The sequence below is a fragment of the Camelina sativa genome, chromosome 11, assembly GCF_030686135.1.
Source record: "Camelina sativa cultivar CO46 ecotype springtype chromosome 11, ASM3068613v1".
NCBI classification, from domain to species: domain Eukaryota; kingdom Viridiplantae; phylum Streptophyta; class Magnoliopsida; order Brassicales; family Brassicaceae; genus Camelina; species Camelina sativa.
In genome coordinates, this window is record NC_141890.1 from 31,236,182 (window position 1) to 31,252,254 (window position 16,073).

At 38.4% G+C, this 16,073-nt stretch overlaps 2 pseudogenes; one reads left to right on the forward strand and one right to left on the reverse strand.

Annotated features, from left to right (window-relative positions):
• Window positions 1-477: 477 nt before the first annotated feature.
• On the forward strand, window positions 478-2,748 carry LOC104728465 (putative F-box/LRR-repeat protein At5g41840; annotated as a pseudogene).
• A 6,384-nt stretch (window positions 2,749-9,132) lies between these two features.
• On the reverse strand, window positions 9,133-11,127 carry LOC147934661 (putative F-box/LRR-repeat protein At5g41840 pseudogene; annotated as a pseudogene).
• Window positions 11,128-16,073: the final 4,946 nt, after the last annotated feature.

Sequence of the window (16,073 nt, forward strand, 5' to 3'; positions counted from 1 at the left end):
CACTGCCCAAGACCACTGCTTCAAGCCTTCAACCTCAACGCCATGTCGATCCGGAGGAGTAACAACATTTTTTAATGCGACTCTATGCGACTTTACAAATACACACACACAAAGACAAACCTAGAGGATTTCAAAAGACCCTAATGATGAGAAAACTATATCGTTGTAGGTTTTTTGTTGGGCTCTGCTTTGGTTGTTAAAGTAAGTTTTCTCCATTTTCTTCTTACTCTTCATGTCTACTTTTTCCTCCAACGAATTGGTTCTGTATTTGTCTCTGTTTTTTTAGCAATTTTTTGGTTTTCGGTTGTGTATCTTAATATAGTGAATACATCTGATGTGGTTTAGTGTACATGGTATTTTAATAGAAACATCAAAGACCTTGTTTTTTTATTATTTGACCTCTTGTTTCAAATATCTTACCGGAGTTATTTCATATCTTTGTTCAGGTTATAAGTGTTGTTCTATATCTGTCACAAAATGAAATCAAAAAGGAAAAACATGGTTGTTGGTCGTGGTTCTACTGATTTAATCAGCGGTTTACCAGATGCACTGATTTGTAACATCTTATCCTTCCTTCCCACAAAAGAAGCTGTTTCAACTACTGCTCTAGCCAAAAGGTAGAAGCCTTTACTTGCGTTTGTACCAAATCTTAGACTTTGATGACTCCATCTATTTCCATCCTCGAGAAAGAAATTTTATGAGTTTCGTGGACAGTGTCTTGGCTTTGCAAGCGAAAGCCAAAGCTCCGTTGAAGAGATTCCACGTCAAGTGCAAAGATGTTGTTGATCAGTATACGGTTCTTGAATGGATACCCAAAGTCTTGAAACGTGGTGTCTTAGATATTGATCTTTGCATCCCTACCTCTCTCGGTTATTGCTCGAGATCGAATTTTTATCCTCTGCCTTCTGAGATCTTTGTGAGCACGAAATTGGTTAGGCTAAAGATTGAATTTGAAGATGGTGTCAACATTGATGTAGAAGGTGATGTTTCTCTTCCCAAGCTCAAGATTTTACATCTTGATTATTTTCAGACAGATACCTGTACGTTTAACAAGCTTCTCTCTGGCTGTTACGCGCTTGAAGAATTAGTGCTGGTTAATTTGAAGTGGAACTGGAACTAATTGGAACCTATGCATGGCTACCTGACGGTATCCATCCCAACCTTCAACAGACTTAAGTTTTGTCGTTCTGGAAAACTTTTATGAGGTTGAAGATGTTGATGAGGCTAATGAGAGTGTGCAACTGTTATTTGATAATCCACATCAGGTCTACCTAGAATATTCTGATACTATGGCGGATATGTATCAAGAAGTGAGTTTTGATTCGCTTGTGGAAGCAAGTATCAGAATTCGATTGACACCTGATCAGATTGTACATGTAACATCTTCAATTTTTACTATCGTTTAGGTACCTTGCATTAGGCGAATCATGAGTATCCCATCAGTCTGCTGTGCGTTGGGTGTAAGTCCATAACGTTATGACTTACGAAGGTTCGGAGCGGGTCATGCCTGGTCGGACGCAATATGACGATGTAATACGAAGGAATGTGTATCTCTTTTAGATTTTGTGTCTAGGGATGTCGAGCATTGCCTTGGAATATAATGTATTTGTAGAAGGCCTTCCTTAGGGTAGAAGCATGCATATTCATTATTTCCGCTGCATATTTAAATTCGAGTCTTCATGCATTACACTTCATTATGATTGTTGCATTGTATCATTGCTTGTTGGTTGAATTCGTATTGCTTGCGGTTTGGGGATAGGTAGATGGGTAGAATTCCTTAGATATCGTGGGGTAAGATTTCCTTAGATATCGACCTCACTAAGTAATGCTAGATTATTTATGATTCTACTTCATTTTTTTCGCAGGAATCTTTAGCCGAAAGATTTTCGTAGTAGAAGCAACGTTACCTAGGCGAATCAATGTAGGTTTTACGGCTTTTCTAAATTCTTACTATGTATATTATGTGTGGTTTTCAAAAGGATTCGAAAGCTATATAAACATTTTGGTAACGATTTTTGCGTATATTATATATATGTAAAGACTTGGATTTTAAAAAGCTAAATGGTTATTCCAACTGATATTAAGTTTAGTCCGGGCTTAACACAACTTTCGCTCGTGGTACAGGTTGCAAAGCCTTAGGTCGTGTTCGAGAGGTCGGGCGCTCGCGGTTGGATGACCAGGGTGATTAGATTCGTTATGAAAGCATTGGTTACTGACTACGAGAGTGCTACATAATGCTTCCGATTTGTTCTTATATTTAGGACGGATTGGGGGTGTTCAAGTGTGGTATCAGAGCATAGTTAAGTGATGTTGTGGAAAACCATATTTTCAACGTTTTATTGAGTAAATGTGTCGCAAAACTGTCTAGAAAATTGATTCGGTCACTTGCTAAATTCTATATTCATAGGAATGTTCATAGAAAATTATTCGGTCATTTGTTAGATTCTAGGTTAGGAATCTTTATAAGAACAAGACTCATCTTTATTTCCTTGTAGTATGCCACCAAAAAGTGGTCGTGGAAGTGGTTGTGGACGTGATAGGATGGGGAGAAGGGGATGGGCTACGGTTCTACTGCCCCGAGGGTATTACTATCGTGAGATTGAGAGGGGGGAGTCATCGAGGAGTGCTACTGAACGTGCATCCAATACTGTGAAAGATACTCCTAAGAAGCTGATAGGATTACTAAGGGAAATCACTCCTGAGAAGAAGCTCGTGGAGAAGCCTGAGCAGGAAGTCCAGGAAAGTTAAAAGGAATGTGTTTGTTTGGAACCATAACCCGAAGAGAAAGAGGTCGTGATGGTAAATGATTACATTATCATCTCCTCAGGTTCCTTTCAGTCGCTACGGGCATTTGGAGCACCATCTGAGTGTCATAAACATCTCTTCTGGTAGCTCTGCCACACCGTCTATAGTACCTAGTCCCTACGCTTACACACCCTTGATCGATGGGGATGATCTGCTGGACTTAGACTTTGGGGATCTCCCTGATCCACTCCTGGACATTCCGGAGTTCATTGTCCCTTCACCTGATACCCCGATCACCATGACATGGAGGGATACTCCACCTGTACTTGAACTTGGAACGGATCTCCTGTTTGAAGTTATCCCGATGGACGAGACAGTCAGCGCACCAGGCGTACAGGTACCCTACTGTTTTCTTTGTGGGCAACTAGGACATTACCCGCTTGACTGCCAATTTTACAGTTCGTACGCACCAGCGTGCAACATCTGCTTGATTTGCAGAGTGAGAGGACATTACTCCAGCACTTGTCCGACACTGAGGATTGACACTCCGACTCACACACCGACTCCTACTCCACCCCGATCTCACGCTACCGACCCATCATCTTCCCAGACTCCACCCACTGGTTACCCAGATTGTATCTGCTCCCAGTGTAGCTTTAGGTTCCCTTGATCCTTGTAGATATCCTAAACCCTAGTTAGGTAACCAGCACTAATCATATTTTTGCGTGTACAATACCGGCTTTGGTTAGGCCCCTAGTAACTTTTAGTTCTATCTTGTATCATTTTTTTGGGTGTGGTTGGTTTGTGACGAGGTTTGAATAAGTGGTGTGTGTATATGGATACGAGAGTGATGTTTAAAACTTATGTTATGATATGTTTCAAATAGTATATACACACCACTTATTCAAACTTCGTCACAAACCAACCACACCCAAAAACATGATACAAGATAGCACCGCAAGTCACTAGGGACCTAACCAAAGCCGCTGCTGTACACGAAAAAATATGGTTAGTGTCGGTTAGCTAACTAGGGTTTAGGATATCTACAAGGATCAGGGGAACCTAAAGCTACACTAGGAGCAGATACAACCTGGGTAACCAAAGGGTGGAGTCTAAGAAGATGATGTGCCGGTAGCGTGAGATGGGGTGGAGTAGGAGTCGGTGCGTGAGTCGGAGTGTCAACCCTCAGTGTCGGGCAAGTGCTGGAGTAATGTCCTCTCACTCCGCAAATCAAGTACATGTTGCACGCTGGTGCGTACGGGCTATAAAACTGGCAGTCAAGCCGGTAATGTCCTAGTTGCCCACAAAGGAAACAATAGGGTACCTGTGCGCCTGGTGCGCTGACTGTCTCGTCCACCGGGATAACTTCAGTCAGGAGGTCCGTTACAATTCCAAGTGCAGGTGGAGTATCCCTCCATGTCATGGTGATCGGAGTATCAAGTAAAGGAACAATGAACTCCGGAATGTCCAGGGGTGGATCAGGGAGATCCCCAAAGTCCAAGTCCAGCAGATCATCCCCATCGATCAAGGGTGTGTAAGCGTAGGGACTAAGCACTATAGACGGTGTGGCAGAGCTGTCAGAAGAGATGTCTATGACACTCGATGGTGTATGAATGCCCGTAGCGACTGAAAGGAACCTGAGGAGATGCTAATGTAATCCTCTACCATCACGACCTTTTAACTTTCCTGGACTTCCTGCTCAGGCTTCTCTGCGACCTTCTTCTCTGGAGTGATTTCCCTTAGTAATCCTATCGGCTTCTTAGGAGTATCCTTCGCAGTATTGGATGCACGTTCAGCAGCACTCCTCCATGACTCCTCCCTCTCAATCTCACGATAGTAATACCCTCGGGGCAGTAGTCCCGTCGCCCGTCCCCTTCTTCCCATCCTACCACATCCACTACCATGTCCACGTCCTTTTTTTGGTGGCATACTACAAGGAAATAAAGACGAGTCTTGTTCCTATAAAGATTCTTAACCTAGAATCTAACAAATGACCGAATAACCTCCTATGAACATTCCTATGAATATAGAATTTAGCAAGTGACCGAATCAATTTCCTACACAGCTTTGCGACACATTTACTCGATAAAACATTGAAAATATGGTTTTTCGTAGCATCGCTTAACCATGCTCTAATATCACGCTTGTAACACCCCCGATCCGTCCTAAATATAAGAACAAATCGGAAGCACTACGTAGGACTCTCGTAGTCGGCAACCAAGGTTTTCGGAATGAATCTAACACGCTGGTCATCCAACCACGAGCGCCCGACCTCTCGAACATGACCTAAGGCTTTGCAACCCGTACAGCGAGCGAGAGTTGTGTTAAGTCCGGACTACACTTAATATCAGTTGGAATAACCATTTAGCTTTTGAAAATCCGAGTCTTTACGTATATATAATATACATGAAAATCGTTACCAAAACGTTTATATAGCTTTCAGATCCTTTTGAAAACCATTCATAATATACATAGTAAGAATTTACAAAAACTGTAAAACCTACATTGATTCGCCTAGGTCATGTTGCTTCTACTACGGAGATCTTTCGGCTAATGATTCCTGGGAAAAAAATAAAGTAGAATCATAAGCAATCTAGCATTACTTAGTGAGGCCGATATGTAAGGAAATCTTATCCCCACGATATCTATGGAATTCTACCCGTCTACCTATCCCCAAACCGCAAGCAATAATTCAACCAACAAGAAATGATACAATGCAACAAGCATAATGAAGTGCAATGCATGAAGACTCGAATTTAAGTATGCAGCGGAAATAATGAATATGCATGCTTCTACCCTAAGTAAGGTCTTCTACGAATACATGATATCTGAAGGCAATGCCCGACAACCTTAGACAGAAAGTCTTAAAGAGATCCACATTCCTTCGTACTACATCGTCATGTAGCGTCCGGCCGGACATGATCCGCTCCGAACCTTTGTAAGCCATAACGTTACGGAGTTACACGCAACGCACAACAGAAGGATGGGATCCTCATGATTCGCCTCATGAAAGCTACCTAAGCGATAGTAACTAACATGCAAGAAAGCAATAATATAACAATAGGACGGCATAACTACAATGGTAGGAGATGACATTTACACACCCAGATCTAATGGTAAATCATTTGATTAATCCACATACTAAAGAGTGGCTTTTACCTATTCTCCAGGAATTTATGGATCAGGAGGATGTTCAAATTATTAAGAGTTTGCCTATTAGCAAATCTATTAAGCCAGATCGGTTGGTGTGACATTTTACAAATTCCGGTCGGTACTCAGTTAAGTCAGGTTATAAGGTAGCTCAAGCCATGAAGGGCGAAATCGAATACCGTCCTAGTTGTAATGTCCTGAAGGCTCAGGCTTGGAATCTTCCGATACCACATAAAACCAGACATTTTTTCTGGCAGATAGCGTCTGGTTCTCTCCCGGGGACGGTGCGATTAGCTTCTCAGGGAGTTCATTGTGACACGGTATGTAAGAGATGTGATCTAGCAGCACAGAGTATTAATCACACTTTCTTTAAGTGTCCTCATTCCCGACAAATATGGGAAATGGTCTTCGTTGGATTACCCACAGACAATTTTCCATACGATTCGGTGTATTCAAATTTGTATTTTATTTATGGTAAAGGGATAGTCCCTATGGCTTTAGGATACTCATCTTTCGATACCGTGGCTTGTTTGGTTCTTATGGAAGAATAGGAATAAGAAAGTCTTTCAAGGGTTACAATCAGAGCCAATAAGTATCATTAATCAGTCTTTAGGTGAACAATTGTTGTGGGAAGAAGCCCAAATAGCCTCAAGGGTTAGTCCGGGTTCACCGGAACCCTTGTATACTCATGAGCCGATAATTCGTTGTCAAGTTGATGGTTCGAGGAAATCTACAGAACCAAATTCAGGATTGGGATGGTGGTGTGGTGATGGTGAGAATCAGACTTTAAAGTATTTTCAGAGATAAGTTTGGTTTTGATAAATTGTACACGGTTGAACCCCACGAGTCTAGCGGAGGTTTAGCTTTATTTTACAATGATGTAATAAAACTTGATGTTCTTTCTGCTAGTGATCGCTTAACAGATGTTCAAGTATTTTTGGGACAACAAATTATGTTTATGTCATTTGTTTATGGGGATCATGTGCCCAAGTCCCGTGAAAAGGTGTGGGATGATTTAATTCTAATTGGGTCGACACGTACGGATCCCTGATTTGTGATAGGAGATTTTAATGAGCTTATTGGTAACCATGAGAAGTCTAGGGGGGTTTCAGAAGCTTTTGACGTCTCCCTGTGCACGATTATACCGCTTTCCCTTCTTTATATTTCTTATCTGATTCTCTCCTTATTATGTCTCTTAAGATCAACAGAGACTTGCAACCCTTTTCTTCGATTTTTCCAAATAGAGAAGACATGATAAACCAACTCTTTTATCCCCTCCAAGTCTTCGATTCAGAAACTTTGTATGGATCCCCTAATCCTAATCCTTTTGAATAAAAAAAAAAAAATTCTTCATGATCCATCGATTTTTTTAATCTCTTCATGTTCGTGTCAAATCAGTCCTCTATCATCTATTCATAACTGATCATCCAAACACAATATGGCTCGGTTCTTTTCTCGAAGTGACGAAGAAGAAGACACTCAACGTCTTTGACTTTTCCAATCTGATTTACATGTAACCGAGCAAGGCAGAGGAGATATTCTCTATCCACACGTGTTAAGATGACTTTTCTTCTAAAACGTAATTACACCAAATTTAATTAACCTCCTCACAGACCTTTTTATGGGCCAAGTTTAATTAAATTAGGTATTGGGCCACCAAACTTGAACTGAGCCCAAACCAAAACTAACCTCTCTTTCTCGATGGTTTCTGATCTCGACGGCAAGGAAAAAAATGAAGCTTCCAATGGACAGTACTCCGACTTCCGGTATACTGCACTCTTAATCCGATAAGTTTGACATCAACCCCACCGTCTTCATCAATCTCCTTTCTAATATTGACCGGTTGAAATCACCTTATCTCTAATTCCTTAAGGATCTTCTTTTCTTTAAACTCAAATTTTTTTTTATACTCACTGTGAATCACCGCCATTGATGCCAGATCTCTAATTGGTGAACTAAAGCTTCGACTTTGTCTTCACCATTGTTGATTTAATGTCTTATATGATAATATTAATAGTCATTGAAACCCAAAGAGTTAAACCATGCTATCTCCTTCTCTAAGTCTTCGACATTACAACAACAAAAACCCAAAAACATGTATGATCTCAACTCCTTCAAGTTAAAACTCGGCTGTAATAGATTCAGTCTTTCTTCTCTAACCTTTCCCACGTTCTTCACACAACTCCGATGAAGAGCACAAGACCTTCCTAGAAATTTATGATTAGTTCTGCCTCTATCAAATTCAAAGCGATTCATTACACTGTATAACTCTTTCTTTGCTTGCTTCTTCAAACACAAACACTTCTGAACATACTCTCGATCTTATATGCTTGAATTCTCTACTAGCCACAAATCCAGGATCACACCCGAAACAAGACCAGATCTCTATCGAGCCCTGCTCTGATACCAATTGAAAACGCATATTTGTGGCTAAGTCTAGTTAGGATCTATTTTGTGTTTGTATGAGCTTAAAGTAAATAACACACAAGCTTTGTTAATGGGGTTCGGTTTTTCCTACATCCCCGGGATCTAGTCCAGAACAAGATAGCAATTACAACTGCATATGATACAAGCACTACTATGCCTATCATTCTTTTCTAGATGAATACCATCAAAAGATCTCTTTATCTTGTTGATGGGGCAACACCACACATATTGTGTGCATCTCTCCAAACTACCTTGAAACGCGCAGGTCTTCATGAAGCGCCCTCTTGGTATTTATATCAATTGCCCAACCCCTAGGGTTGGCAACTTTCCTATTATACAACAAATAGGAAATTGAGAACTTTCCTTTTTCTTTTTGGATAAGGAAAGTTTCTCTTCATGATCTCATCTTGAATCTTCCATTCAAGATGTTCATTCAGCTAAGCAGCCGCCACTTGGCTTGTCCAAGTCGGCCTTAAGCTTCTGTACTCAAACTCTTCAACTCAGCTTCTTGTACTACTTCTTGTATTATTCTCGGAACTAGTACAAGAACTGCTTCGGACGTTTGATACCATCTCCGTTGTATCTGACCCTCTTGGCTTGTCCAAGTTGTCTCCAAACTTCTGTATTTCAACTCTTCCAAGTACTCACACAGTTCGGCTTCCTGTATAACTTCATGTACTACTTTGGAACTTCACATATGTTCTTACTGCAGTTGTGTCAAGTAGTGCCTCAACAACTTTGTTAGTTCTGCTTATTGTCTTCACACCATCTATGAGACATCTGTGATAATTCTATCTTGTTGTCTCATATATCACAATGTTGTATAACATCCTGGTTTAGTAGCAATCCCATGGCATGTTTCAGACAACTTATAAAAACTCATTCAACACAACACTTTCATTGTAAACATCAAAACTTAAAAAGATTAGGAGAAAGATATGTGACTAACCTTGAGGGTGGCATAAGACAAGTAGAGAATCTTGACATTGCATATTCCCGTGAGAAGCCTTGTTACATTAATCTTGTCCTTTGCAATATTGCCAGATGTCCGTCTACGTTTGAGCTTAGCTTCAACGAGCGAGTTAAAACTCACTTGTTGATACCTATCCGCGATAGTATCCGAGTACTTGAGGTAGACCAGATTTGGGTTGTCAAATAACAATGACACAAACTGGTAAAAATCATCACCCTCATCATAAAATTTAGTCTCATCAAAACGAGAATACACTAGTCTCTTGAGGGTTGGGATAGACACGGTAGTTTAGGTTCCACACGCTCGTCCCACATCAAATTAACCAGCACTAATTCTTCGAGATCGCGGCATCCAGAAAGAAGGTTGTTAAACATACGTGTATCGATCCGAAAACAGTCAAGATGGAGGGTCTTAAGCTTCGGAAGAGAAACATCACCGTCCACCTCAATGCTGACGCCACTCCTAAACTGTATATTCAGCCTAACCAATGTCTTGCTCACAAAGATCTCAGAAGGCAGAATATTTAAAGAGTAGGCACAATTCCGAGACGAATAGAGGTGTAGATCAATATCTAACACACCACGTTTCAACACTTTGGGTATCCAATCCAACACCCGAGACTCGTCGACATCATCTCCACACTTGAGGTGGAATCTTTTCAACGCAGCATTTTCTTGCAAAGCCAATACACCATTCACAAAATTCATAAAACTTAGAGAATCCTTACTTCGTCGAGGATGGAAATAGATGGAGTCATCAAAATCAAGATTGGGTACAAACTTAAGCAAAGGCTTCCACCTTTTTGCTAGAGCAGTAGTTGAAGCAGCTTCTTTTGTTGGAAGAAAGGTTAAGATGTGACAAAGAATTTCGTCTGGTAAATCGCTGATTATATCTCCATAATCATCAAAACCCTTCTTTCTCGAACCTATCTTGTGACAGAAACAGATCCACACTTACAACCTGAACAAAGAAGACATGTAACTCCTGTTAGAGAAAGGATTCCGAATTTTAGCTTTTATCAACTACAAAACATAGAAAGAGACACAGAACCAAAATCGTTGGAGAGACATACGAAATGAGAAGTCAATGATATCAGGTTATTTGGAGAAACCAAAGAGTCAGAGACAGGGTTCTATAACAAAGCCAGGGAAGTGTAGAAGACGAAGCGTTACGGTTTATTTTCTAGAAATCATCTATTGGGCTTTGTGTGCATGCGTAAAGTAGCATGCTTTCGTCAAGTGACAACTGAATTTTTTACTAACTTTTTAAAGTAGACAACCTTTAACGTTTGGTTCATAGATTTGTTTTGAATGTAATAAGAGCATGGCATTGGTGAGAGAATCGTTAAGTCTGTTGATACATTTTTATATATTTTAATATTTATAATGTAATTTAACTTGCAGATAATATTTGAAATTTTATTTTTACTTAAATGTAATTTAACTTGAATATTATATAATATATTGATATTTGTAAGGTAAAACTTAACTTGAATACTTATTTTAATTTGTATCTACAGTTAATAGATTTTAACTCATATAAAAATAAAAATTTAAATATAATTAGTAACGATAATGTATTTGTAAATACTATTAGTACATTATAAATACTATTAAAATAATATTATATATACTTACTCATGCATAGCTTGTTAGATATATGCAATTTTATTTTGTAATTTATCATAGAATTCAAAATAATAATAAGAGCATATAACAATTAATCAAGAAAAAAGTGTCGATTATGCCATGAACAGTACCAATCTTTCTCTTCTATGCCATTTTCGTGAAACCCTTTTCTCGTCTGCCACAGAGGGTTCCAAAAAGTATCATTTTGCCATTATCCCAATTTGCGACGCTTATACAATTGAAGGGAAAAAATCTTCGTTTCTTCTTCTATCTCTGGCTTATCTTCTTCTTCTTTGTTTCTTCTTTTCCCCTCAGAAATCTTGGTTTCTTCTTCTCTCTCTTGTCTTATCATCTTCTTCTTTGTTTCTTCTTCTTCACTACACATCTGCCTGAACAGTCCGACGTAATGATGAATTTCTTTCTACAGTCACTTCTACAGCCAAATCCTCCGCTTTTTCCGCCTCCACCCGCCCCGGTCGGCGAGACAGGGAAACCTAGTTCTGAACCCGATCCTTGGTATGTAAGAGAAGTATTGCGTTCTTATATCTGATCTGATTTCTAACGAAAATGGTTGTTAAACGGAACAGGGAAACCGATCTGATAGACCAGTTAATAGATCCAAGATCTTTGTCCATCCAGTTTTTTTATATGAGGATAGACCAAATGTTATCTGATAGACTATTTTTTCTCGATAGACCAATTACAAGATCTAAAAATTTTGTCCACCCAATGTTTTTTATATGACGATAGAACACTTCTTATCTGATACACATACTTCAGGAAAGGTTTTGGTCTACCATTACTTTTTTGGTCACTCCGTCTTTGGTAACTTACAAGTTACCTACTGTGCAGGTTAGCTGGGGGGGGGGGGTTGACGACATCCACCAGGAGGGGTTCTTGTCTACCGTTAATTTTCTTCAAAGAAATTCGATTATATCTACTTTTCCATGTCTAACATATATACTTGTCCATTGTGTAGGTTATCTCAGCAGATGGACCACAATATTAACCTCACGTACTTGTCCACCGAATTTATTTATGTCGCTCATTATTATGTCTTAGTAGACCAAATTCAATGCATGAGCTGTTTATTTTCCCCATTATTATGTCTCCAATGCAGGTCTGATGACCATGCAAGGAGAATTGGGTATGTTCTCCCTCCGTAGGACCAGTTTTAAATAGTCAAGGTCTGTGAACTGTAGTTTCCTCAGTTTCAACATTCAACGGACGCAGTAGGTGTCCACTGTTGACATGTTTGTCCCTAATGCAGGTCTGCTTACCACGAAAGCGCTTGACCTATAATACATCAGGTGGACCAGTTACAGCAGCCAAGGTATGTCCACCCCCATTTATGTCTTTGTTTTGGGACTAGACTAAATAGGCATGATTCATGTCCATCACAACCATGTCCCCATTTACATATTCATATATGTTTGGTCATCCACTGTTGATTGTGAAAATTGGTATTCAAAACCCGTTTGTCTATCGATTAACTAACATATTCATTTCTCGTTACTGTAGTAATGTTGTTGGGGTACTCACTGACAATGATGTGGCCATGGTGGACTAGATCAGACATACAAGGTAGATGTCCACTCGCTGATGGACCATTCGCAAGTCACACAATAATTGTTAGTCCATTTTTGTACAAACAACATTTAATGTTTGTCCTATGCGGTGGAAATTGTACATCTGTTGTTTTTGTCTATTGTTTCTTCTACCACTATCCTAGTCGATGGACATGTATTCTTGTTGTTTGTGTCTACCTTTAATATGGCTTCACAACTAATGCAGTGTTTTTTTGTCTACCTTATTATCATCTCTCTATTACAATATAACTGTAGCCAATTTAATGAAACTTGTCCATACACAATTTACTGGCGATAGACATTATAATGCCGATGGACATGTCTTTCTCTTGTTTTTGTCTACCTTCCCGCATATGTTTGTCCCATGCGGTGGAAATTGTTACTCAGAAGTTTTTGTCTATCCTTTCTTTTCTTATATCTTTATCCTAGTCGATGGACATGTATCCTAGTTTTTGTCTATCCTTTCTTTTCTTCATCCGTGTCTTTTTTACAACTCATTAAACTGGAGTGTATTTTCGTCTTTTACTCTATTAATAAAACAACGAAAATGACATTTTTGATAAGGAAATAAGTAAAGTGGCATTACTCAAAAGATTTTTAAACAAAATGTCATTCTTAACCAAATTCCCATTAATCAACTTATTAAACTATTGTGAATTTGATTTATCATAAAAAAATAAAGATATCTATTACAAATAAGAAATCCTTTAGGAGATTTTCAAATGAGAATTAATTTTCACCCACTTTGTTTTAGAAATAAACTATATATATATAATTACTTTTATTTGGGAGCCCCTTTGGTTCAATGGTTGATTAATGTTTTTACATCAGGAGGTCTGGGGTTCGAATCCGAGATCTCCCGAGTGACAAAAAAATAATAATGAATCTGAAATCCTATATCATTCCAAATTATAGGTATCTTACTCATTCGGATATTTAAATTGATGATACACGGATCCCATTTATATATAAACTGTTCAAATATTTGTATAAGACTTATAAATATTTTATAAAAAATAGTAGAATTGCTTAAAATTTGTGTAGCTATTTTTTTTTGTTAGTGGATATTCAGATCCGAAACTAGATAGTTGTTTTATGGATTCGATGACTATGGATCTAGTATCCCAAAATTTTAGCTAATCTATCTGTGATGATCACCTTTATCAACAACCAAAGTAACAAAAATAAAAATCTTGATAAATCCGTAAATTCAAGTCGAGATAGTTGTTCATTGATCTGACGGATCCCAAAAAAGCTATCTTAAAAAAGAAATATTTAGTAAAACTAATTGGTGTTCACCCTTATATAACAATCCCATAAAACAAAAACAAAGTCTTGAGAAATTCGCAGATCCAGATCTAAATAGTGTTGGAATTCAATCTTTGATTAATCTTCAAATTGGTAAATAGGAATATTGAAAGAAGAAAGTGATGAAGTTGTGACAGAGATCAAAGCAAGAGAGAAGAAGAAACGAGAGAAGGAGAAGAGACAAGTGAGAAGGCTTTTGGTTAAGGAAGAAAAGAGAAATGGAGTTGGGCCAGATATCAATTAGCCCACTAATGTAAATGGTTTTTGTTATATCTACAAAACCATAGGTTTAAGTTATGAAGCTCATATATATATAAGTGTAATGTGTATAATCGAAGTTATCAAGAAAGTTTAAGAAACAAAGGTGGCTAAACCTAGTACTGTTCAACATGGTAGCAGAGCTGTTTGATCTTGGTGTTCTTGAGATCTGAAGAAACGTACAAAGATTCACATGGAGAAAATGTTAAGACAGTGTAATATTTGCAAAAAGTACAATCACTATGAAGACAAGTGTTACATGAAGATGCGCTATGAAACTCAGTTTTCCTCCAAGCAATTCAGGCCAAGAAGAGAGTGTTTTGCTTGTGGGAAACTTGGGCACTTTGAGAAAGATTGTCGGACTAAGCATCACCAAGAGAGGCAGGCACAAATACACCTAGAAGAAGGAGGGTTATTCGATGTCACACACAATGGAGAACAAGCAAATGGTGATGAAATGTGGTTGATAAATAGTGGTGCAACGAACTATATGACTAAAGAAGAAAAACTATTCACTACCTAAGATATACTGTAAGAATTTGTTAAATTTTTAATGGAAAAATGATTGCCAGCTACGCCAAGTATAAACCAACACATCGCCACACATACAAACAATATAAATATTTTATTAATACAAGAACTATTGTCATTTCATAAGGACATGCATAAGCAAACATGAGTTATGTGTACAATATCATAACCCTCTAATTCTGATGCTTTGTTTGCCGGAATCTGGTGTTAACCATTATTAACCGGCATTAACCAATATTGACCAAAAAAAATTAATTATTTTTACAAACAACAAAAATTAAAAAAAAAAATACATAACTTTACTAAAAGATTATATAATAAAACTTTACTACAAAATAGTATAACAAATATATATTTTCCTTTTGTAAATCAATAGTTGTTTTTAATTTTATACCATATCATTTGTATACCATACCATATTACATAGAAATGTGTTCCCAATAGCACAAATGATATACCTCAGGACCAAATGTCTACCATCTATCTGTGTAGATGAATTGCAATCATATAGTCCGTTTCCGAACAGGCTCCAGAAATCTTATGCATTAGGAAACTGAGCAGGACATGCAACCTCTATAAAATCTCTCTCAAATCCATAAATTCCACAGAGATACCTGAGCGATAGCTAGAGGTGTTTGTAGCAAATACCTCTAATAAAGAAAGATAGAAATCCTGCCTGCGCATTCTTAACTATCTCATTCTGATAATACACTCCCACTGTGGTCATGAACTAACAAACAAGATCTTGATACATATCATATTGCCTAGACGCAATTGTTCCCAAACCAATCATATCCAACATAGCTAGAACTTCACCTTCAATACCCATTTGTCTCGTAGCAACCAAATCAAGTGTTCTAGTAGGTTTAATATCAACTCCAATCCCTCCATTGTAGAAAAGTGTATCATACTCATCCCAATTCTCTAAAGCATGCCTATTAATGTATTTTGGTGTCTCAAGATCCTTTCTAATATCATCATTCCAAACTCTATGAGGGTGGATTCTTTTATCTTCTAGCTTGGGCCAAGGAGGGGGAGATGAAACTCTAGGAGCTGGAGGAGTGGTCGCTCCGGCTGACGGCACAGCTGGGCGGAGATGGAAGCTCGACCGTCACCATTCTTTGGTTGCTTGTCATCTCACCAAACTAAGAAATTGACAAGGCGAAAGAGGAGAGAAATCCGTGTGAGTAAAGCGAAAAATCATCCAGATCCGTGAAGAAACGAAGAAGTTGTGATGATTTAAAGTTGTTTTTTTTTTCTTTTCAATTTTTTGTTTTTGAAAAGTGAAGAAGGAAATGAAGCCGTCAAGCTTAAAAGGAATGGTGTCGACTGTCGATAGACATTGATCCAATTCTGCGAATGAGTTTTGGTTCGGCCCACTTCTTCCCTTCTCTCCTCAGGCCCAGTAACAAAATCCATATTGCTAAAGCCCAATAGCCCTTTTCTTCTTCTTTGGTCCATTAC